Consider the following 25862-nt stretch of genomic DNA (forward strand, 5'->3'; position numbering starts at 1 on the left):
TTGTTTGTTTTTAAAGAAATAGTAAACTTTTTAAAGGATTTCTATTTTGACCATCCTTTTGCTTGTTTTTAATTGAGGTAGTAACATCACCTCAGGTGTACAATATTATCCCTCAGTATCTGTATACACTGTAGTGTGCTCACCACTGAGACTCTAGTTTCGATCTGCTGCGATATATTGAATTCCCTTTACCACTTCACGCTCTCTGCACACCCTTTCCTCTCTGGTAACCATCAATCTGTTGTCTGTATCTATGAGTTTGGTTTGGTTTTGCTTGCTGATTTATATATTTATTTGTTTTATATTTTACACATGAGGAAATCAAAGTTTTTTGTTCTTTTTTCTGTCTGACATTTTGCTTAGTCTAGTTAGACATTTAGAATATAATTACATTTAGAATATATAATAAAATAGTTTAAAATGTCTATTCAGATCCTCACGTTCTGTCTGTGTTGTCACAATGGCCAACTAGTATTCCATTGTATTTTTATATACCACACTAGAGGCCCAGTGCACGAAATTCGTGCACAGGTGTGGTCCCTAGGCCTGGCCGGTGATCAAAGTGTGAGCGTCAGGAGTGCAAGGCCAAATCCCAGCTGTCTTCTGGGCTCTGAGAAGCATCTGGGCCCCAGTACACCCTCCTCCACTTGAGTCATGGCACCTGAGTCCCCACATGGAGATGTGGTGAGCATGGGCTGGGGTGGAGCATGGCCCTCTGGGTCACGCAGCAGTGCCACACAGAAGACAGGTGGGCAGTGAGCTCTCTCATGGCCAGTCTTGCAGACCAGCTCTTGTGTGAGCCCACAGGGAGCCTGACTGTCCCCTCCCGTTCTATCTGAGGTAGACTCACCATAGGCTATCAGTAAATGTGTCAGCTGACTGATACCTCTGAGTGTATTGGGAACTCAAATGTCTCGAGTAGTGTTATTGCCTCGTAATGTTATTTTCCAAAGCAGTGACCAACTCCTGCCAAACAAACAAAAAATACCTGAAGTTATAAACGCAGCCTTTTCTTCATTTACACGGTACCTCCTTTTCTGATATATTTGGTATGTATTAAAACCATGCTAAAAGTACTGATATATTTGGTAGATATTAAAACCATGACAAAAGTGTGTTGTGTTTCTATTTTAAAAAGTTGTTCCAGGCTTCCGTAGTTTTACCTGGGTGTAAATTTCATGTGCATGTGAAAACTGTGCAGGATGAGGAACTACTCTCTACACTCCAGGATGTCTGCGTCCCTGGCCCCCACTCACTCACTGCCAGTAGCACCTTCTCGGTTTTTATGGCAACCAAAACCATTTTTAAGAGATTCCAAAAACACTCCCCATGGCATCACCTGTGCTGTTGAGAGGTACGCCTGTTTGCACCAGTTCACTACACGTCTCCAAATATCTCCTGCCTTTCTTTCTTTGATTTCACTGCTCCTTTTCCCCTGGACCACTCTTATCACCAACCACCCACATAGATGTCTATCTGACCTGACGCTTTTTACTCTCTGGGATGTTTTTCCTAACAAAGCTAGATGATCTGATTCTTCATCATTTGTGTTCTCATTCCACTTAATTCTGCCATCTACCCCAGGTTTAATAATGGCAGCTGGCACAGACTGATTGCTTGCAACGTACCAGCAGCTTTCCTAACCCCTTTCCTATTTTAACAAAAGTCTACCTTATAATAATCATATGATAAAGGTGCCAACTAGGGCCCCCATTTTATAGCTGGAGAAACTGAGGCCCAGAAAAGCTAAACAATTTCCCACAGTTGTTCATGACTAAGCAATAGAGGTAGTCTGCTTGGCCAGATTATTATGCCTTGTTTTGTTGTTGTTGTTGTTGTTGTTAGTATCCTCTATCAGGGGTCTTCAAACTACGGCCCGCGGGCCACATGTGGCCCGCAGAGGAGTCTGATCCGGCCCGCCAGGTTTTTTGGGCAGTGAGCGCAGCCGAGGTGTTACAGTAGGAATTAGTAGTTCATATAGTCCGGCCCTCCAGCTGAGGGACCGTGATCTGGCCCCCACTTTAAAAAGTTTGAGGACCCCTGATCTTCTTCTACAATGGAAATTTTTGAAGCATAAGTCACATCTGATTCATCTTCCTGTGCCCAGTTGCTCAATAAGCATCAAAAACTGCTATTGCAAGAATCAAAAGGAATGGTTTCTTCATAGGCTCAACCTAGTGAGAGACTATAACTCAAAAATTCATAAAGTGTTTTTTGGCCTTCCAATAATGATTTCTCCTTCTCCTGCTTTTATTCCTTCTTATAAGCTGATAAAACTAACAATATTAGATCACAGTGCAGCAACACGCAGCTAAATAGTAATAGAAATTGAAAATATTTAACAGTAAATTCAGTTAATAGATATATAACTGTTTCCCCAACAAACTTTATGTTAATATATTAAGCATGCTTATTCAGTAGGGAATTGTTTTGTGCAATATATACTTTTTTCATGTTGCTATATCATATGGACTATTTTCCTTTAGTTTATCCTAAAATAAGAAATGGATATATAGTTCCAAAGATTGATTTTATATTTATTAGTTGTATGTAATTTCAGCCTTTTTTACATTTGTTCTTCTACTCACTCTTTATGGCAATTTCATTTCTTTTGTTCCAGCATATCTTAATTTAGACCTTTGTAGATCTCTCTAAGAAGTTTTCAGATCTTGAGAGTTCAGAATGTCAGTAGTTAAGTCTGTGGATTCAGAATCCATCAGCCTCTGGCTCTGCCTTTCACCAGCTGAATGACACTGAGAAATGTTTACCCATCCTATCTGAGCATCAATTTTTCCCATCTGTGAACCGGATTAGAATTGCCCCTACCTCAATGTCTTTAAAATCCTCAGCTCAATGTGTGCTCACATTGTATGCCCAATAATGTTAGCTACTTTTACTTTCATATTTATCTTGGGGAGAGAGACTGCTTTTTAAAAATAAGTGCCTCCAATCTCTGTTAGACTGTCTGAAAGGCCCTTGTCACCTTCCTTATGGCAAATAACATAAATTTCCTTCTTATTTTATCTTTTATTGATAGAATGTGCTGATATTGGTCTTGCTGATTCATAAACATGCAAATTCTTTCTGCTTAATAAACCATATCAGTGTCTAAATTGCTTTTTTATTTTTCTCTTTGGTAGAACCTTGGAGCCCTTTTCTAAATGCTAATTGCTTCCTTTTCTCACTTTCATAATTTATTTCAAACATGTGCTCTTGATGAAGGATTAGTTCTAAATAAATATTTTGTGAATGGAAGCATCGTGGAAAAGTAAAACCTGCGTTCTGGGTGTAAGGAACAGATCATACACATGCAACAGTGATTTCCAGCCACTGTGTTCCCAACGGCCCAGGAAGGAGGCATTTCTGCTTCTTCAGTCTGGGGAGCTGATATGTAAAAAGTTATTAACAACAAGTCCATGTGTTAAGATATTTAGTATTAAAGTCCAGAAGTAAAATATTCACACACACACACACACACACACACACACACACACACACAGGACAACACACAAACGATGGTGCTTTTTATGCACTCCACTGGTGGTTTCCATGATGCAGGGGCAGGTGTGAAGTCAAGCTTTCTAATGACAAAATCACGGAATAATCACATCTCTAAAATGGGTCACTGGATGAGGAATTTTTTTATGGGGAGGAGAAGATTAAAAGTATATTTTCTCCTACTTTTAACTTAAATGTTTAGGTAGTCCACATGTTCTCCCAGTATTCCCTAAGTTCATAGATTTTGATTTATGATTCATATGGGTTTTAGTGAGTGAAATAGATACCGCAAGCAGTTGAGGAATTTGCCTAAGCCCAAGCTGCAGAAAATGTCAGGGGCATATCTCATATTTCCCTGACTATTGGTGCAGAATTTGCTTTTTTTAAAGAACTGAAGCCACTATGACATTTTTTTCTCACTTACTTCTGATAAAATAAAATATATAGAGTAAAATGAAATCTCATACAAAAAGTAAGTTGCAGATATTTGCAAAATCAGATCGTATATATAGAAATGAAATATTATTTTCTATGAAGGTTTCATATTTTTAAAAATTCTAAAGCCAAACAATTATTCTTTTTAAATTGATAATTGCAAGGTTATTACTGCTGTTCTTTAACCTGAAGGCTTAAAATAATGACCACAAAGGCCATGATAAGGAGTGCAGCATAGTCAAAGTGAGGTTGGGTGAGGGATGGAAGGAAAATGAGGAGAGGAGGTTGACTGGACCGCACTGTGGCAAGATTGGAAGAGAGTCACATGATGTGGAACTGTTAACCCATATCATAGCTTTTTGCTTTCAAGGAGTGAAGTTGCAGCCACCAGATACAATCTTTTTCCATCTATTCCAAAAAGTTCGTTTTACGTTGGCATTTTCTGCTGGACAAAGCAGAGAATTTGAATGAAACTGGGTTTTTTTTTTCCTATCTCTGTTGCAATGACCCAGAGGATCTGTGAAACCACCCCATTGTGCAATACCTCCCAGCCTTCTCATTAGGTGAGCCATGCCAATCCTATGAGAGAAGATTCACATAGCAGCCCTGGGGCTTCACAGGAGTTTTCATAAAGGGGCTATGGTTTCAGACCATCAGCCAGGCTCTGTGGCTTTTTAGTGATGTGATCACAACATGTTATTTAATATTTCTGAGCATCAGTTTATTAATGTGTAAAGTGAGTATAACCTTCCTTACCTCATATGATCACCGTAAGGATCAAATTCAGAGATATGAGTGAGAGGCTTAGCACTGTTACCCACATATAAATACGTGGTAGCTACAAATGCTTTTCACTAAATCAATCAGACCCACTGAGAAGTTATTTTCATTGGACCATCAAAGTTTCTTTTTCAGTCTCACTGTGTTCCATGCGCATAATTGATTTGCATAGAAATGGACTTTGTGTTCAACAAATAACCAATAATGATATTTATATTAGAGTCACTTCATTTGACTGAATTTTGTTAATTACAAATCATGGAGAAAATAAAGAGAGGAAGCATCAAAGAAATAGAAAGAATTTAAGAAGAAATGGGCAAAAGATATAAATGAAATGATAATAGAAGCACTTACTCAAAATAAATTTAAACCACAATTCTTCTGTTGGACAAACTACTTCAAGAACTAGATTCTACACCTCTGCACTTGTGAGCCACAGACTGGACACATCTCACCCAGCTTGGGTGGGTCTTACTGTACTGTTTCCTAAGATAAGGCATGGACTCAATCACCTCGCAGGTAACATTTTAGAATTGTCTCCAATTGGAGAATGTTAGCAGATGAAATCACGTAAGCAAATCTAAAGCTTTAAAAATTCCTATTATTCTTAAAAAGTTCTATTAAGTAACTCTAATTATAACTTTTACAAATAGCAGTGCTTTCATTCTTTAATGCAAAAGCTTTACAGGATTCAATCTGAAAGACCCTGGGTAAACCCAGGTCATTTCTCCAAAGTCAAACTGTTGCCAACTGTTAATCAGGAAAAACATCTGGGAAGCCATCTGCTACAGTTCACGCAGGGGCCTTCAGACTGAGACTATTCCCTGAGAGGACATACAGTGTCCTAACTAACTGTATGACTCACCGGAGCACCTTTTGTTTGACATTTCCAGTACCAGAACACTGCCAGAGGACAATGTGTCGGCGCTAGCCATGTTGGAAAGGAGAGCCATGCACTTAAGGGCCTTTGGAAGTTATTTTAAGCAATAGAAGTGCTTGCAATCAGCTCCACAATTAATTATTTAGTTTGTGTATTATGTATGGAGAGCCTATGTTGTGGGAATCACTGTGGCAATGGAAGAAGAGAGTGGTTCTTATCACGGAAGTGCTCATAGCACAGAGGAAGAGGCAAGCACACCATTGCAACACTGTGGGGAGGCCCAAAGCAAAGGAGCACCTTAAATCCAAAGATAATGCACAGACTCTGTGTTATCCGTGCAGGTTGTTTTCAGAACAGGGAAGAATGATGCTGAGCGATACTTTCTTTTGGCCTGCTGTCCAGTGAACCGCTTCCATCAAATGGTCTTGTTCAGGCACATCATATTGAATCAGTTCCATATTTCTACAATTACAAAATAATGAATTTTAGCTTTAAAAAGTCACAGCAATTTTTGCTTCTTGTCTTTCCATCCAATTGAAGACCAAGCCCTTTAATTTTTTCCTGGACTTCCTTTTTCTGACCCCCTTCTCCACATCCTGTTTCTTTCACCACAGACTTGTCATCCTTTGTCTCTAATGTTGACTATTGTACCCTCCCTGTCTCCATGCTCACCTCATTCCAATTCATTGTTCCTTTTGCACCTGGTATTTTAAGGAAGGTATTTTGATCCAATGGAATATGCTTTTTACAAAGAGACTAAATAAAATATTAAACTTTCAACTAATTAAAAGTATCAAATTAGCCCAGCCAGGATGGCTCAGTAATTGAGCATCAACTGTGAATCAGGAGGTCACGGTTTGATTCCTGGTCAGGTCATAGGCTCAGGTTGTGAGTGTGGGGCATGTAAGAGGCAGCCAATCAGTGATTCTCTCTCATCGTTGATGTTTCCATTTCTCTCTCCCTCTCCCTTACTCTGAGAAATCAATAAAATATTTTTAAATTTAAAAAAATTATCAAATTTAGTCTATTTCTTCATCCAAGTCCTAAACATTATCCATCTCTTTGCATCGCCTCACCCTTCACCCCATAATTGCTGCTATGTTATCCAATGGTCCAGTTTGCATTGCAAAATTAAAATGAAATGTCTGCCCTCCCTCTACAAAGCTAGCAGAGCACTTCCAGACTCTTAACCTTTCATCAGTCTTCTCTTCTGCTTAAAACTCTTCAGTGACCTCCTATTGCCAAAGCATAGGTTCTTAAACTTGAATATGTGTGGGAATAGCCTAGAGAGTCTTGTGTGTGTGTGTGTGTGTGTTTTGTTTGTTTGTTTGTTTGTTTGTTTGTCTGTTTTTATGGAAAATCTCAAGGCCAAACCACCCTGATATTCTGTTTCTGTAGTTCTGGGGTGTAGAGCCTACAGAATCCAATCCATCACAATGGGGGTGTCTTCTTTTCTGGCATCTCCTCCACCTCATCTCTCCCACCCCACCCCAGGCTCTCCCTATTGCTGTAAATTTCTTGCACATAGAAAACTAATTATGTTGCTAGTACCTAGCAGAATATGGCTCATCATAATACTTTTCAATGAAGGAAAGAAGCAATATATACGCACAGAATTAATCATCCTGATTTGATACAACTAGAAACATGAGATTTTGACAAATACCTGAAATGAATGTATCAGTTGGGAAAAGATTGATAGAAACCATATGGAGCATTCAGCTTTGGTTTTGATTAACATCTACTTCTGATTATCCTAAGATGAGAAAATTATAATTTATGACTATTATAATTATTCTGAAGATGATTTATAAACATGTAGATTTTTAGAAACATAATTCACTTGCTTTTAATTTTCAGGTTTGTTAATTTACAAAGTCACAGACTCCCTAAAAGCTTTAAGGCAGTTAGAGAAAGAATAAAATTATGTTGCTCATCTGTGACAATGTATTAATATCGCCAGGCAGAGTGAGTGCTTCCTTAATGTGTTTATTTTAAATTGCATAGTGATGGTAGGCACCAAAGGCTTTTTGAGGAAGGTGTGCTGTAATCTAGATAAATGTGAACCTTCTTCAAAGTTTATAAAGGCCTTGTCCCTCTACAGTTGCAGCCAGTGGATTCTTGCTATAACCCACATTGCCAGGGTACTGAATACATTACACCCAAGGTGATGCGATCCTATGTGTGGTTCCTCACAAGGAACTGTGGGTCAGGAGACCACAGAAGGGTAAGAATAAGTGTTATTTTGTTTTTGTGTCTTGGCCATGGTGGATGGGAAGACACACTAATGCATCCACATCGACATGCATGTGTTCTTCTCTCCTGGAACATTTCCCTCTTCACACACCTATTTCTCACTCATCCTTCAGATCTCAGCTTGGAAACCGTGTTCTTCCAGAACCCTTCCTAGCTGCCACCACCTGGGTTAGCTGCCACATCTCTGTGTTTCCCAGTGCTTGTCTTTATCACAGCATATCAATCCATAGAGCTTACTACACCTTTACTGGTTGATCTCCCCATTTCACCATGAGATAGAAATGCTATCATATTTTCCATTTTGCCCCCACGGCCCAGAATGGAGCTTACAGTAAAATAGGCATGAAATAAACATTTGTCAAGTGAATCAATGATTTATGTGTATGTATTCAATATACACCTCTGAGTGTCATCAAAACCTACAAATTGCCTAAATTTTTATCTTGTGCTCTTTATTTTCTTACCTCAAAGCTCTGGAAATTGCCTGTTGTCTTATTTAATTTCAAAAGAATTGTGTTGACTGGAAGGGCAACAATGTGTTCAGTCCTGTCTCTACCACTAACTATCTAAGGGATCTTTTATGGATCTCTGGGTCTTTCTGTTCCTTATTTTTCTCAACTAGAAGAGCTCATTTCCAACCCAAAGATTTCAAGAGTCCAAGAAGAAAATCTTGCCGGCACCGGTTTGGCTCAGTGGTAGAGCGTCGGCTTGAGGACTGAAGGGTCCCGGGTTCGATTCCGGTCGAGGCCATGTACCTTGGTTGCGGGCACATACCCAGTAGGGGGTGTGCAAGAGGCAGCTGGTCGATGACTCTCTCTCATCGTTGTTTCTAACTCTCTATCCCTCTCTCTTCCTCTATGTGAAAAATCAATAAAGTATATTTAAAAAAGAAGAAGAAGAAGAAGATTAAGAAGAAGTAGAAGAAGAAGAAGAAGAAGAAGAAGAAGAAGAAGAAGAAGAAGAAGAAGAAGAAGAAGAAGAAGAAGAAGAAGAAGAAGAAGAAGAAGAAGAAGAAAAAATCTTTATATTTCATGCTCAACAGTCTGGCTTAGCAGATAGAGTGTGGGCCTATGGACTGAAGGGTCTCAGGTTCTATATATTTCAGTCAAAATAGCTATTACAATGATAAGTATAAGCCTTGTTCTTCTAGGGTGTGTTAGAAGATTTTGTGATGATGTTTTGTAACACTTTAAAGATCTAATAATTTTAATTACTCAGATTATACAAAGGCCTAAGAATGTAACAATATAGTATAAACAGAAATCCAGGTAAATTATAAGATTATGATGTATATATTAGTCATTAGACAAAATTAGACTGTCACAGAACCTACTTTTGATACAATCTGAAGGTCAGTTAGTCTATAAATGTGTTTTTAGCTCATACTATGTGTCAGACCCAGTTCTAGGCATTATTCTAAAAGAAGCTTATTCATTTTTTGGTTAGAGTAACTGAAAACAAACTCACATAAAAATTTAAAATTAAAAATAACAAAATAATATTCAGAAGACCTGAGACAGCCACTTTTGTGAGGAATCACAGGAAAAGAACTGAAAATTACCATTTGGTTTGAGAGTTGTGATGATCTGAAGAAGAGCATCCTAAGCAGATACAAAGATCCTGAGTTAAGAATGAGCTTAAAATGCTAAGAAATGGAAATAGATTGCTAAGACTAGAAAATAGAGAATGATACGAAACAGGTAGAATATGAGTCAGAGAGAAAAGCAGAGGCCAGAAAAGGCAAGAGTTTAGGTTTTATTCCATATAGTGGAACATTATTAGAAAATTCTAAACCAGTGTAGTATATGTTCAGCAGCCACAATCCACTGCCCTTTAAGCCAGTTTTTCCCTTCAGAGGAAAATACTAAATAAACAAACCGTCTCTCGGGCAAGTTGAAACCAACCTAGATACACACTGTTTTGTTTGCTTTCTTAAATCTTTTAAATATTTTACTCCACCTGCTTCACTGAAATGAGAAGGTCACTTTAATTTATTTATTATTGGTTTGTTTTTACTGGAAACCAAAATAAGATCAGGAGTCATTCCCAATAAGTCATGACTGTCAATCCACGATTCTAAAATTCAAAATGAAGGATGATGAGAATTCATTCCCTGCTTTAACTTGATATTTTTAGTATTCTATTTTTTTAAAAAAATACTGGAGGTAGGTAGGAAAGTACATTAGAATTTATGAATATCTCGTTTTAATAAAAACTCTTAATACATTGTGCAAAATTAGGTTTACTAATAGAATTAGATGCTCAGTGTCATCCCAATATTCCCATTCACTTACCTACAATTATTTACTGGGCCTTAGAGTATTATAGTTATTAGAATTTGATCTTTTAGTTTTCACCTAGGCAAAAACCTCATCATTTTTAAATTAAGATTTTTAAATAGTCAAGAATAAAACATGATATTAGAAAATTTAACATATCTTATTAGTTCATGTGCATTCTGAGTAGCCATTGGAAGATTCTTGATATATTTGATACATTGTAATTCCATAACATTTAAAAAATTATCCTTTTAAAAATAAAATCTAAAGAGTTATCAGGATCAAACCAATTATTTCTCTTTATTATATTGTTACTCATTTAAAGACTTTGCTTTTGTTTTCAGTTGGAGAAAACAATATTTAGATGAGATTTAAATCCTCCTTAAAGATAGTTAGGTTTTTAAAAACTAATATTTAAGCAACCTGGAATGTGTAAAATTACATGTTGTCATATACCTTGCTCATACCAATATGCCAATATGCCTGCACAGTACACACACACACACACACACACACCACTAAATCCATATCTTCACTCTCTGATCTGTGAGGCTCCCAGAAACCAGTGTACAAGTATAAACTTTTCGGTGCTGAACAATTTTCATTTTGGACCTCTGCTTTTTCTCTCTGCAAAGCTCACCCCCAATTAACCGAGTCAGTGTGGGATGGCTGCGGTGTACAACAATCACACCTTCACATAGAGAGGGGTGAAGGGGGGCTGTGTCTAGACAGACTTTTTGAAATCTGCCAGGAAGAGACCTTTGTTGTCATTTTAGGGTTCTTCAGTATTCTGGTATGGGTGTGTGGGTGTATCTAAGCACCAGCATCAATCCAGACATCTTATAATTTGGGAGAAGCATTGTGATTTATTTCATGACATTCATAAATTTTGCCGTGTACCTGAATGACAGATACCTATACAGAATGTGAAATGCTCTCTTGACAAGTGCTGGCCATTTTTCGAAAACTACTTTTGGGAGAATTATGAGCATAATAAATGCTCTATAGACAGCAACACTCTGGCACTGTTCTCATTGAAAGAGTGAACTTGAGATGTCAGATAACCAATGTTTTAAACAAAAATTATAGAGTATCACAGAATTTTTAAGCTGTATCCCTAATTTAACAGTGATTATATTTAAATGAAGATGAGCTACAGGGTTTGGTAGCCATGGTAACATGATGTGAAAATATGCCATGTCATAACAGTCTATTAAAAGTATATATTATCATTCCAAAGGTTTTGTTGCTGCCTTAAATATTGACTGTAGAGGAAGAAAGAAGAGAACAAGAGAATAGAAGGGCCATAGATTTCACATTTTATTTCAAAATTGTTGGTTTGAAAAGGATGTAAATTCTAAATAAATTTGACTATAGACAAAACTGACATTAAACATAAAAATGTGAGAAAATAAACAAAAATCAACTTTGCTGCTTTATAAAAATGTGGTAAATCTACTTCCTACAAGTAATAGTCCAGAGTGATGAGTGATGTTATAGTTTTTTAACATTTAAGTACATAATTTGTGGCTATTCATATGAGCAACAAAACCTTGAAAACACAACTTTAAGTTTAAACAAACATGGAAGACATTCAGAGTTTTATTCAAAATCATGAAATAAATGATTAAATTGAGGTTATTGTGGATAATTTAAGGCACAGAGAGACAAATATGGAAGTCATCCAAATAATATATTTATTAAAAACCCAGCTAATATTTTGAGATTTAGTCTTAATTTTATTCTATGCTGGAAATCCATATCTAGCTATACATTTTTCCTTGTAAAAGTAGAATCATACTATATATAAATATAATTATCTATAATTTCATAGCTTAGGAGCCTGGCTTTGATGTCAGACACATTTGGGAACTAGTTTCAGCTCTCAGAAACATTTCCAAAGCTGTGCTTTGGAACCCATCTGAACCTCCATTCCCTCATGTGCAAAACAGACATAAGAATAAAAGCACCTCTAGCAAACGACCATTGTCAGACCTGAGCTAGCAAACTGAATGAAAAAAATATAATCGATAGATGGCAAGGCAGAACTGACAGAATATTAGGATTTTCTGCCAAAGATTTTAACAGAGCCATTATAAAAAATGATTCAACAAGCAATTATGAACACACTTAAAACAAATGGAAAAAAAAAAAGAATCTCAGTAAAGAAATAGAAAATATAAAGAACCAAAAGGATATTTTAGCACTGAAGAATACAATCACTGAAATTGTAACAGCTCAGTAGTAGATGGACTCAATAGTACAATAGAATGGAGGGGACTGAGAAGGAAAAATCAGTGAACTGAAAGATGGAACAATAGCAATGACTCATTCTAAACAAAAGAGAGGAAATTGATTTTTTAAAATGCACTGAGCCTCAGGGACCCATAGAACTCATACCCAGGATTTGACATCCATATCATCACAGCCCTGAAAGGAGAGAAGAAAAAAGACAGTGCTAAAAAGGATTTGAAGAAACAATAGCTGAAAATTTCCCAAATTTGACCCACAAAAAAAACCATAAATCTCTAGATTGAAGAAGCTGAGCAAATAACCAATAGAATGAGCCTTAAAAAATCCATACTAAAAAAATATCAGAGTCAAACTTATCAAAAATATAGAAAAATAATTTTGAAAGCAGCAAGAGAGAAACACTTAGGAGGTGAAGGGGGAGGATACAATTTGAATGACAGTAGACTTTTCATCAGAAACCATGGAGGCCAGAAATAAGCAATACAACATTTTTCAATGCTGAAAGAAAAAAGTTATCAACTCAGAATCCTATATTCAACCAAAATATTCTTCAGGAATGTAGGGGAAAATGAAGACATCCTCAGATAAAGGAAAACAAAGGAAACTTGTCACCAACAGACCTACCTTATAAGAATAACTACCAGAAATTCTCTAAAAAGAAGTGATACAATAAAAGGTGGATCTCAGAGCATCAGGAAGGAAGAAGATGGTCAATACAATAGAGTTTACTTTTCTCTTAAGCCTTCAGCAAGTGCTGAGCATTCATCTCCTTATAAGATACGGGGAGCCATTGCAAGGTCTGGCACACAGGAGTGAAGTAGTTTGATCTGATGTTTAAGAGGATCTTTTTGGCTTCTGTAGGGAAAGAAGCAGGGAGACGGGGACATGGTAATCCACAGTGAGATGTTGGTGACCTGGACCAGGGCATCTGCAGAAAAGGTGATGAGAAATGGTCTACTCTGGACATGTGTTGTAGGTAGAGTAAACTGAATTTGCTGTTGATGACTTTATAGCAAGAGGCAATGAGCAACCTCAGCAAGGACAATAACAGGATTTTGTTCTCAGCAACTGGTCACATAAGCTTGCTATCAACTGATGAAAATAGCTGCTGGTCAAGCAGATATGGGGGAAGATCATGAGTTTAGTAATGCCAATGAGAATTCAAATGTGAGAACACTTAAATTCCCTGATTACCTTCTCATGCAAACATCCAAAACCATTTATCTGTTTATGTATGAGTGCCATTCTCAAACTGGGAGATTTGGAAATATAGGACCATTACCTATGATTTAAACAGTACATACACAATGATGCAATACAAGAGAAAAATGACAAAGCTATTATTTAAAATTGTTCATAATTCACAATTTTAAAAGTAAAGATTAGTAATACACTTAAAATATGAAATTGTATAAACATTATAAAACATTAAATAAAATTTAACTATAAAATATAAGTGATAGGCAAACCTGAACATTCCAATGGAAATAATTGCTAGGTAACGTTATAACATGTTTAAAAGTAAACTACAGTATAAAAAGTGAATAGAATTCAACCAAAAAATTTTTTAAAGGAAGTAAAATAATAATTAGTTTTCCAAAAGTGAAATCCTTCAAAAACAAAGGAAATTTATTAGTCATTATTGAGTTTGAATATTTTTTGGTGCATACTTTCTAGCTCTTTCATAAAGTTTTTCTGAGACAAACAGGGTTTTGGCAAGAGAGCAGACATAATTATAAATCAACTCCAATTATTTTCCTTAGACGCTTATTTTCAAACAATTTTGTGCCTTATTGAAGACCTTTGAAGACTTCTTGACAGCTTTTTTTTATTTGCAAGAGCTGAAATGTTTTTACTGAGTGAAAGCTATGATTTGTGTTTCAAGGAATATATTACCAATTTATCGTCCTTTACTTTCATCACTTACTGATGGATACTTCACTCTTCAGACAGTCTTTGAACTAAAGAAAAGATAATCTGTGCAATAAAATTTTGCTCTGTGGATGTTCAGCATTCTCTTCCTTTTGGAAATTAATTATATATGGAAGAATGCTTTCTAAGCAGGTGTACCTTTGTTTTTATAACGCTTTAATTATTTAAAAGCAGGCTGAATTGCAAGATGGAGATGATTTAGATTTCAGATTCTTTTTAAAATCTGATATGACAATAAGAATGCCAACAAAAATATCAGTATCTCAGTTCTTTAAAACAGCATAAAATACCAGAACTCCTAATTATATGAACTTGATATATAAATTTACTAATAAATAACATTCTATTCTGTCTTTTTAAATAATTACAGCTGAGTTCTAAAAACTGAAAGCCCCACTTCATTTTTTTTTCCTCTTCAGAGCTAGTCAGACTTTACCTTTATATGTGCAAAACTTAAACTCTGTGAAATTTAAACTGGATTTGACTGGCCCATTTCACCTTTCCATGTGGTATGGGGGCTCTTTCCTAGTCACAGAAAAACCTTCCATATGCTAGTGTTATGATTACCTAACTGCCTAGTAGGGGTGTCGAACTCAATCAGAGAAGGGGCCAAAATCTAAAATCCAGCCTAAATTGCGGGCCGAATGGTTTACTGAACAGTCATAAACTGACAATGTCATAAACTGACAGCGGAGTGCAGTGATGACAGCGCGGTGCGGGCCACATTGCAAGGCCTGGCGGGCTGAATTTGGCCCGCGGGCCTTGTGTTTGACACATGTGGCCTACAGGTAATGCTGAAAAATTATATTTTCACTGTGTAATCACTGATTTCACCATGAAAACATACAAAAAATGTTATAGGCTCACTGGTATTTTTCACATTCATGAAAAATTATTATGAACAAAATAAAGATCATTACAAAAAAAGTATTTTTACATTGTCTAGAATTTACACACATGGCCATTACTGGCAGCCAGGATGCTGAGAAATGTATTTTTTATTCTGGACAGACATTTGTTTGCCTAAAAGGTAGACTCTTTGTTACTAAAGGAAGACTAGTCATCTTCAATAGGGAATGACAATCCTGTTTGCCCTTTGAAAAATTCTCTCTTGGAAAGAGTGGAAAATGGACTAAATGGTAAGAGATCAGAGACAAGGAAATAATTCAAATGAAAGCTACTATAGCCTGAACCAAGACACAGGCATTTAGGAAGGGGTAAGTGGACAAAGGCTTAGGAGATATTTGGAAGTTGAATGGATAGGACATAACCAATTGACTGTCCTTCTAACTTATTGTACTTATCATGAATACTGTGCCTAACTCGATGCTTATCAGTGAATGAATATATAAAGCATGAAAAAGGAGTGCATAAAAAGGTTAATCGGAGGAGCCCAGAACAATAATGACAATGGCTCTGAAACTAGTTTGAGAAATATCAATATTTAAAGGTAAATATCAAGCAGGTGTTATTGTTTTTTAAATAATGTCTACCAACTGTAATCTGTCATTCCCCCTTTCCCAGTGGGCATTTCAGCCCATCAAGTGGCATCTCCATCTAGTTCCAAAACGTTCAGTCACTTTTAGTTATTTGTGGTCTTTCGTTTTGGGCATTCACTTGGTCTTTCAACATTTTTCCCACCAATCCTTCATGCCCCAACCTCTGGCAACCATAACTTGTTCTTTTTCTAAGAGTCTGTTTCTGTTTTATTTATTTGTTGTTTTAAAATTCCACCTATAAGGGAAATCAAATGTTAATTGTCTTTCTCTGACTGGCTTATTTAATTTAGCACAATACACTCTAGGTCCACCCATGTTGTCACAAATGGTAAGATTTTATTCTTTTTTATGGCAAATATCCCATTGTATTAATGTACCATCTTCTTTATCCATTCATCTATAGGCAAAATTCATAGGCTATTGGGTAAAGATAATAACTAAGCAAGTAGCATGTGAAACAAAGGCAGAACTTACAAGATATAGATATACAGACATAGATGTAGATGTCAATTACCTCTGAGAGAAATTAGTTATAGATAAAGTAAGAGAAATGTGGATGTACTAAGGCCCTAATATGCACCATCTACTATGTACATGAGCCATATGGGTATTCAACATTCAGGTATATTAAGTTCACCACTTTTTAATTCCATACATTCTGACAAATAACACCTGCTGCTGCCCACCAGGCTAGTTGGTAACGTTTAACTGTGGCCAGATGTATTTGCCTGTTAAGTGTGTGTGTGTGTGTGTGTGTGTGTGTGTGTGTTTGTCTAGGCACTTTCCATCCACAAGCCTCTTCACTCAAACATCACTCTCGGTTCTCATCACCATGGCGGCAGCAGCCAGAGAAATGGGATGTATAACATTGAGTAATCCAGGATTCAGAGAGAAGACTCCTGCTCTGCTTTCACTGCTCCTACCACATCTTCTCTTTCTTCTTGATATGCGTTTAAATTGATTTAATGAGCTGAGTGATTCACTCTTTTTAATTTGGTCTGTGAGCTTTTCTGTCCCAAGGCCTTTGAGTAATTTACTTAATCATGTACTTAAAATCTACCTTGTGTCATATCCATATGGCATAATTTTCATAATACTAGTGTATGTGTGACTATATGTTACTTTTTAATGAAAGGAGTATGCATATTCATTTTTAAAAGTTGAGAGCTCAGTAAAATACCTTCATCTTCCCAGGGAGTTTGAGGAGCAAAATATGCTTATTGTTAATGTAGTTGGTACAAGCTTTTTAATTGTCCCATAGCTTACATTTTATATATTTCTTTCTTTGCCCTTCAGTAGTTAATTTTACTTTTTTTAAATTTGTTTATTGATTAAGGTGTTACATATGTGTTCTCATTCCCCCATTATACCCCAACTCCCCACTCATGCTCTTACCTCCCCACTCCCTCACCCCCTGTTGTCTGGTTATATGCATGCATACATGTCCTTTGGTTGGTCTCTTTCCCTTACTCCCACCCTCCCTACCTTCCCTCTGAGGTTTGATGGTCTGATTTTTTAATTTGGTTGTTTATCTTCATTTTGTCAAGTTGTTTGAGTTCCCTGTAAATGTTGGAAATTAAACCCTTATCGGTGATAACATTGGCAAATATGTTCTCCCATGCAATGGGCCTTCTTGTTGTTTTGTTGATGGTTTCTTTTGCTGTGAAAAGGCTTTTTATTGTGATGTAGTCCCATTTGTTTATTTTCTCTTTAGTTTCCATTGCCCGAGAAGCAATATAAGTGAAGAAATTGCTTTAGCATATGTCTGAGATTTTGCTGCCTGTGGATTCCTCTAGTATTTTTATAGTTTCCTGTATTAATGTTTAGTTATTTTTACTTTAATTAATTTGGATATTTTTCTGATTAACAATAGCTTGAAATAATAGAATTTTTCAAGAGTTTTAAACTTATCTCAAATCATAAAAATCAAATGCCAAGTGTCACTTGGTTGATATACAACTACAAACAAATGATTGCAAAAGAAAAATAATAGCCTAATTTGTCTTTTTTTTTTTTTTTTTTTTTTTTTTTTTATCATTGGGCTCTGCTGTTTTAACTCAGTGAAGACATAATAGCCTAAGGGTAATCCAGGAAAAAGCTGATGAGATGTGCTGTTCTTTCAAGTTCCCTCTATATGCAATTCGGGTCAATTTCCAACAAGTTTGATGAGCCAAGAAAAGGAAGGAAGTCTGCAAAAGCGCAGAAGGACAGCATGATAAGTAATATTATAGCCCTTAAGGAAGCAAGAGTGACATAAAGGGTTGCTGAATGTGTGATTGAATTGTCTGGGCTCGCAGTGGGAGCATAGAGATGTTGATAAACCAAATGAGAATTCAAAACACAAGAGTTGCCAAGGTCCTGGTGCAGAACCCTGTAGAGAGGATGGGTAAATGGTTATCTAATCTCAGTCATTTCAATAGGCTTTTTTTAAAGAGCCAGACTCACATTTGTATACCAACTTGAAAATCAGCAGAATATAGAAGCATAAAGACAGAGGTTAGTAGATGTTGCACCAGGCGCTAATGAGCATGGTAGTCTCTCTAACTGCAGGACACAAAATCCTTATATTTAAAAGGCACAGACCCTTGGGCTCATTCCTTAATAAACCCTTTAGTGGGAGACTATGAGTAAACTTGAGCAACCTTGAATAGACAAGGAGATCAATATAACTTTAGGCTTCATCCAACTTTATGAAGAATAGCAAATAAATAAAAGGACTATCAGCTTTAGGGTGCTCTGTTGCTTTTGAAAACGAAACCATAATTTAGAGGAAAGGAATTTTCAGTGATTCTTTTCACCTCAGATTATATGACTATACTTTTTTAATGTAAGATGTCTGATTTTTTTTCCACAACATTTAATTATATGGATTGTTCCCTACTTGAAATGGTCTCTTTCCTCTGCTTCCTGGGTGATTCAGACCTTTCTTCTCTCGGTTTCTTTCTCTATTTCACTTAGCTGATTTTGCATAACAAACCACCCCCAAACAGAGGCTTACAACCACAATTAATTCTCACAATACTGTTGGTTAGCTGGTTTAAGCTGGGTTGGTCTTTTGCATGTGATATTGACTGAGGTTCCTTATGCAGTTATATTTATGAGGAGCTCAGCCAGGACTGGAACATCCATGTTCGCCTCAAACATCTTTGGAGCCCCATCATGGGGATTGGAACTTTTCGGGCCTTTCTTTCCAACAGGGTCTCAGGCATGTTGGTGCAGGCCTCTAAGACAACAAAAATGAAAGCTGCAAGGCCTTCCAAGCTCTAGGTCTGAAAATCCTCCCCCACCATCATTTCTACCACATTCTATTGTAGAAGCAAGTCACCAATTTCAAGGGACAGCCAAGAATCAAGGCAAGGTTCCATAACTGTATCTTTTAATGAGAAGAATGGCAAAGAATTTGTAGCCCTCTTTAATATAGCACAACCATCTATTCCTCTTCATTTTCCTAACCAGTAAGTATTTCTATTGCTGAGGGTTGGACTTTAACTTTCTTTTTAAATATATTTATGTGACCTTTACCAAATGATTTAACCATTTTTAGTCTCATTGGCAACTGTAGAAAATGGTACCTACCTATCATGGCTAGTGAAATGAAATGCATTTAAAATACCTAGCACAGTATCTGACATGTAGTAACTAAATAAATGATTGGTACTATGGAGATTTTGTTATTCTGCTTTCTTCATTAGGAATGAAGAGCAGTTGGGAGCTTTTGTCTCTCTCCCAATTGAGAAAGCCAGCCACGTACTCAGTTGCCAACCCTCTCCACGTGCGCTCCTCTGTACCTCTGCCTTCCGCAGCTCCTGTGAGTCTCAGTGTGCTTTTCTCTTTCCTTCTAGTTGTAGAATTTCCACTCAGCCAGCCTTCCTGTGGTTCTGGATGATGTCCATTTTGACTTTTAGTTGTAGTTTTGAAATTGTTGTGTGACTCAGCAGTTCAGGTGTTTACCTATGCTGCCATCTTGGGTTCTCCTCTATAATTTTATATCTTAATCTTCAAATGTAAAATTAAATATTATAAAAATTGCTTTTAGTCCCTGTAGCATCTTGATTATCAATAACATATTAGGGAATATTCAGTACATTTAACTTAGAAATGCGAAATTATGAACCAATGTATTTTAGACAAAATTTTAATTAAAATTTAATACAGAATTACTATTAGATAGTATTTTATCATATATAGCTGTAGAAATATCAATATAGGAAAGGTTAATTTTTCCTCATCATTAATTTTTGCTTGTTTTCTAGTTTGTCATCATTATAGAAAGAATCAAGAAAATAACCCCTCTTCATTCAAAAGAAAAGTACGTTTATTGTCAACCATGTAAAAGTTTATGATCTCCTTTTGAAATAACAATTTTGGAAACTAATAGGCCTAGGAAGAAATGTGCATTTTTTTTTTTTAATTTAACATGAAATTCTCAGTGGATGAGGTTCTAAAATGTACTTTGGTCATAAACATTTACTTATTCAAAGAGAAATTCAGGGAATAAATTAACGGAACACCTGTTTACTGTCATAACTCACGTGGGTTCAAAAAGCATGTTAGATTCTCAATGGAGAGTCAAAAAGGACAGTGATACAGTCACCAGGGGTTGAGGGCATGAATGGGGATGGGGGTAATTGGGGGATAAGGGGGACATATATAATACCTTAATCAATAAAGGGGGAAAAAAGAAGAAGAAAAAAAGGACAAAGATCCACAGGCTAAATTAGGAACTAAGTCTGGGTTCAGGTTGGAACTGATATCCTAGGGGTTAAGGGTTGGGATAGAAGAGAGGTTCAGAAGAAGGTGTCTCCAAGGAAGTATAGCATTAGGAGTCATGTATTTCGTGCTTGTTTGTTTCTTTTCTGTGAAAGCATCTTTATTGGTAACCAGACACTTAACACTTTTTGAGTACATATGTCATGCAAAACAATTGACCTCACACAAGGTTGTATAACTGCTTACTGTGGCAATCTCTTTTGAGATGATTATATATTTCAAAGGTTACAGTAACTGCAATGTTAAAAAGATTCAGAAAAATTACTCTAAATAACCAAACACTATCTAGCATTATGATTCTATACATTGTTCTTTCTCAGAATCAAGATCTATCACCTACTTTCATAAAATAATAATTTTTAAAAAATTCTTTATTGTTTAAAGTATCACATATAGTATTACATGCCTCCTCTCCCCCTCCCTCATTGACCTCTCCCCGGCCACCCAAAATAATAATTTCTTGAATTTAACAATTCACCATGGATTGTGCCTAGCCCTAATATGGATTTAATATTCACAAAAATCTTGTGAGACAAGCAAGATTTTGTTGTCTTTATTTCATAGATGACAGAAAACAAACAGAAAAGATAGGGAATCATCATTAGAGAGAGGAACAAACCAGGGTCACAGAGGTTAGCAATGTTCCACTAGTATAATAAGTTCCATCAGGACTGGGTTAGACAGAGATTCAGAAGTGTCTGGGGGATGGTGGGGCATGGGCATAGCAAATCTAAAACACTAATTTCTCACCTTTGCTTGTGGGAGGATGGCCAGACTGGCCACCACAGATGGTGGGTGGGAGGGAGATTCCCAGGAATTGCCTGATTCTAGATGTGGTGGACTCACTAACAAGATTTCCAGGGCAGCGTGCTGTGGGCAAAGAGGCCACAAGCACTTATGGTGATAGTGTAGCCAAAGCCATCAATATATTTTTAAAGAAAATTAGCTTTATGTTATAAACCTGATTTGAAAGAAAATTAAGTTATGTTATAAACCTGATTTTTCACAAGGGTGGGTAAATTTAAAAAAAGGGTTTTAAGAACTTATGATTTCTTTGTGTCCCTTTGTTTTTATCCTTGATCAAAAATGAATTAGTTACAACATAAATCTATGGCTTATGGTAACTTCAAATAACATGCAGTACGCAAGGCTGTCTTTTTCTTTGACTGAAATTCAGATACGGTTTTAATTTGGCATAACGTGTTCCAGCCAGGCTTTTTTTAAAGACAGATGGTATCGGGCAGGCAGCAGCTCACCAACACAAGCCTCTTTGTGAGAGCTTTGGTGCTTTACTGTTCCATCCCATTTAGACCTGTTAACACCTGTGATAACTTCTCATCCATTTCAAGTTACGCCCACTAAAATGTGGCATGTCAGCTACTGGCCTAAGTTATGATTGGGTTTTAAGGCTCTTTGGAGTCTTTTGCAGCATAAACATGATACATGCATAACATTAGGACCTGCTATTGTAGGAACTAAATTCCAGATGCTTATAAGAATCTTTGTGGTGCATTCCTCTCCTCACTGGACGTTCCCCCAAATGGCTCCCTAAGGAATGCTTAGCCCACCTGCCCTAAAAGGCCAGAAGCCCCAAATCTTCCTTAGTCATCCCCCAGCAATCCTGTGAAAAATCAACCATGGCAGGAGAGGAACGATAGTATTTGTTAAGCCAGAGTCAGATCCATTTCTGTATCCACCACATATTGCATATTACCTCTGCATTATATATTTCTTTCTGAGAAATGTTCTACTCAATGAAGCAATATTCTTCCATTTTCAATTTCTGGGAGAAAGTGAATAAAATAATGTGCATATATGTTGAAGGGCAGAAGAAGGCATTGCGCAATATAAATGAAATAGTCATCGGTTTGTTTTACACTCAATGAATTTTTAATAAGCAAATTCCCATTGATAGGAATTTAATTCCCATTTACAGGAATTAAATGTTCCAGATATTGATTTCAGAAGGATAATATATAATATGAAGATAAAATTCAGTAACATTATGTGATGATGTGTAATTCAATATAGCTAGAACCCTGGAAAGTAAAAAATGATGCTATTTCTATTGAAATATTTAGGAAAATTAAATTCATTCCCTGAAGTATATTATAATGAAATTGAAGCAGTGTTACATGATTCATAGTCTTTTAATTTTTTAAGTGACTTTCATATTAAAAACAGGAATACTTTGCCCTCATTTACTCAAATCATGCATGCATTCTGTAATGACCTAAGAAAAACCTACAAAGAAGCATTAGTGAGCCACTATGCCCCCAAGTTTGCTACTGTTTAAACCAGTTTTAAGCATCCAGTGGGTGTGAAATACTCATAAAAGTTATGGAAGTATATCCAGCTTAGGTCCCAGTCACTCATAGGTTTTCTCACTAAGGAAAATACTGTCCTTGATCCTGTTCATTTTTAGAGAACAGAACCTGGTAGATTTGAACTAATCATTTCAGGACTTAGTTAGAAGGGCAAAGGTTTATTGGGTGTCCCTACCAGCCTAGATCCTTTCACATGCCCTCTTGCTTTATCCTCACAGGACTCAATGATGTGACATTTTTTTTATTCCCACTTTGCAGGAGGAAAACAATAAGACTCAATAAGGTGTTAATTGCTTGCCAGAGGTTATATGACATAGTAATGGAGACAGTTAAGTTTCAAACTCAGGAATCAAAAGGCCTGCTCTGGAACCACTGGACCACTCTCTTCCCATTAGACTCCTAGAAGTTATGCAAATGGCTGGAGGGGAGGGGCTGACTTCCATAAAAGGTCATGGCTTTGATTTATGAGGTTTTGGTAGATGCTAAAGTGACTCAGGAGGAACCTTGTCCTGGAAAATTTGTGTTTTGTTTTTTTCTCTATGCACGTTGGTACTGAAGGATTGAGATTATTTTAAGGGGGGAAAGAAGGAATGTTGGATTGAAGCAAAAAGGTATTGCTGCCAAAAGAGATGACATATTTTGCCTGGCTACAATTTCTTTCAAGATGACACAAAATGATGCAAAGAGACCATGGAGATTTCCAAAGAAAACAGAAACTGTAGGTCACTTTTCCTCAAAGTAATTTACCTCAGTGGGAAGGGGAGTAATCTGAACTGCTTCAAAATGATTGCAAGAGTGGATCATTGTAGAGAACGAGATATCTAGAAATCAAGGACTAAAGAAAAACTCTATTGGAACTAGAGTATCACAAAACAACCTCTCCTGCTGAGCCCTTAGAAGAGTCCTACTGACCCCTAATAAGCAACCAAGCTTTTTCCTTTCCTCCCCTGAATAGGGATCTTAAAATTAGAACCTTGTAAATAATGGAAATACAGGGTTTTCTTTCTATCCTGCCAACTATGACAACCTGTCAAAATATTTGAAGCATAATGATATGGTTTTTACTTTTAACAAATTTTTGTCATCAAAATCATACTTGCTTACTGAATAATAATTTGAAATCTTATGTTGTATAAAGGATAAAGTGAAAATGAGTCATACCACCTCTCCCCAGAGGTTACTTAGTCTTCCTGATCTCTTCTAAACATAATGTAAAATAGATATTTATTTACATAAATAGTATCAGTCTATCTAATATTCTAAACTACTTTTGAAAATGATATATCATTAATATTAAAGATTGGCTTCTAAAAATTTGGAGTAATTTAAACTAAGCTGGAATTAAACATAGGCCATAGAGTTCAAGTGGGATAACTCTAGAAAGACCAGCTACTAAGTTAATTGATTTGTTTTTAACTAAATGAACATAGAAGACTTTAAGAGAAAGAGAGAAGATAGCAAATTGATGTATTCAGACTAATACTTATATCACATCACATTTAGAATATCAAATAAATCATTAAAGAGCCCAGTTAGCAAACCAGTTTTTACATGACTAAATTTGCTGATATATTTGCCATTAAAAAAAAATAGATAGGTGATTTAAGTAGTCTCCCAAAGCTGAAAGTAAAAAAGAGAGAAGTCAAAGCATCATCTTTCCAGGTATAAAAAGGGCTTTTAAAAAGCATAGATTTTGTGACACTCACTGTCAGAAAAGTGTGTGTGTATGTTTCAGAGAGAGAAGGGGAGAGGGAACAGATAAGGAAAAATTAAGTCTTATGTAGGCATTGTAAATTAAATTGCTGTTCTAGACTCTTCTCTGTCTTCTAGTATGATTCTACATCCGTACCTTCTTCATGGTCTCAGGGTAGGAAGATGTACTTCTTAACCTTTGATTCTTGTCTTGGCTATGTGCTTGCAAGACTGAGCTTTCTCTCTAGAACCTCTAACAACTCTATGAAAACATGTACTAAAATGCATAGAGCAGACCTGAAACTATTCTGTATCCTGGAGGCAAAGTCAGCTGTACTCAGCCTAGATCAGCTAAACTCACAAAACCTATACTTGTTTTGTGTTGTAAGAGTTTTGGGGGTTGATTTGTTACACAGCCCATTGTTTCAGTATCTGAATGTTTGGTATTTATAATTGGCCCAAAGTAAAAACTTATCTCAGCTTTCAGCCTTAAAGAGCTCTTCTTCTGGATTCTGCTAAGCAATTCATCATGTTGGAAAATTTGGGAGAAAGGTGATAGAGGCCTTCAGCAGACTTTGCCATTATCAAACCATTATCTCTCTTTGGAGAGCCTTATGAGAGGGACCATGATGCTCTTTCTAGTGAAAGCAGCCATGAGATTCATGACCACAAGATAAATGGCATAAGCTGTTCTGTGTCTTTGGTGAGTGAGGCTAACCTTACAAAATAAAACTATTCAAGGGTAAAGCTAGAGTCCAGTTGAGCTCCTCATGCCTTTAAATTCAGTGGCAGAAGTAGAACTATAATCTATATAATAAAAGCCTAATATGCTAAATGTCCGGTCATGTGGTCATCCATTCAATCAATCAAAGTATAATATGCTAATGATATGCTAAGGCTGCTCAACCACTCACTGTGATGTGTACTGACCACCAGGGGGCAGACAGTCAACTGGTCCACCAGTCATTATGATGTGCACTGACCACAAGGGGCAGACACTCAGACCAGTAGGTTAGCTTGCTACTGAATTCCGGCTGATCAGGACTTAAGCAAGATGTGTCAGACACATCTGTGGTCCCTCCTGTGGTCACTTTTGTGGTCCCTCCCTAGCTGGCCAACCTCTTGCACCCCTCCCCTGCCTCAATGCTGCACCAGTCGGGTTCCTCAGCCTGGCCTGCGCCCTCTCTTTATCTAGGCTGAGGGGCACACCCCCCTAGTGCATGAATTTTGTGCACCAGGTCTCTAGTCATATATAAATTGT

General features: G+C 36.7%; 1 protein-coding gene across 6 annotated transcripts in view; it reads left to right on the plus strand.

Annotated features, from left to right (window-relative positions):
- Nucleotides 1-25862, plus strand: part of B3GALT1 (beta-1,3-galactosyltransferase 1) — a 472142-nt gene that overhangs the window by 304466 nt on the left and 141814 nt on the right. Inside the window, exon 1 of one of the 6 annotated variants that reach the window (XM_084891327.1) lies at nt 13250-13357. The exons of the other annotated variants lie outside the window; for them this stretch is intronic. The gene's annotated coding sequence lies outside the window, so the exon portion shown is untranslated. Of the gene's footprint in view, nt 1-13249; nt 13358-25862 lie in introns of those variants that run through there. 6 annotated transcript variants of the gene reach the window in all.

The sequence above is a fragment of the Pipistrellus hanaki genome (assembly GCF_964339955.1).
Source record: "Pipistrellus hanaki genome assembly, chromosome: 8".
Classification (NCBI taxonomy): domain Eukaryota; kingdom Metazoa; phylum Chordata; class Mammalia; order Chiroptera; family Vespertilionidae; genus Pipistrellus; species Pipistrellus hanaki.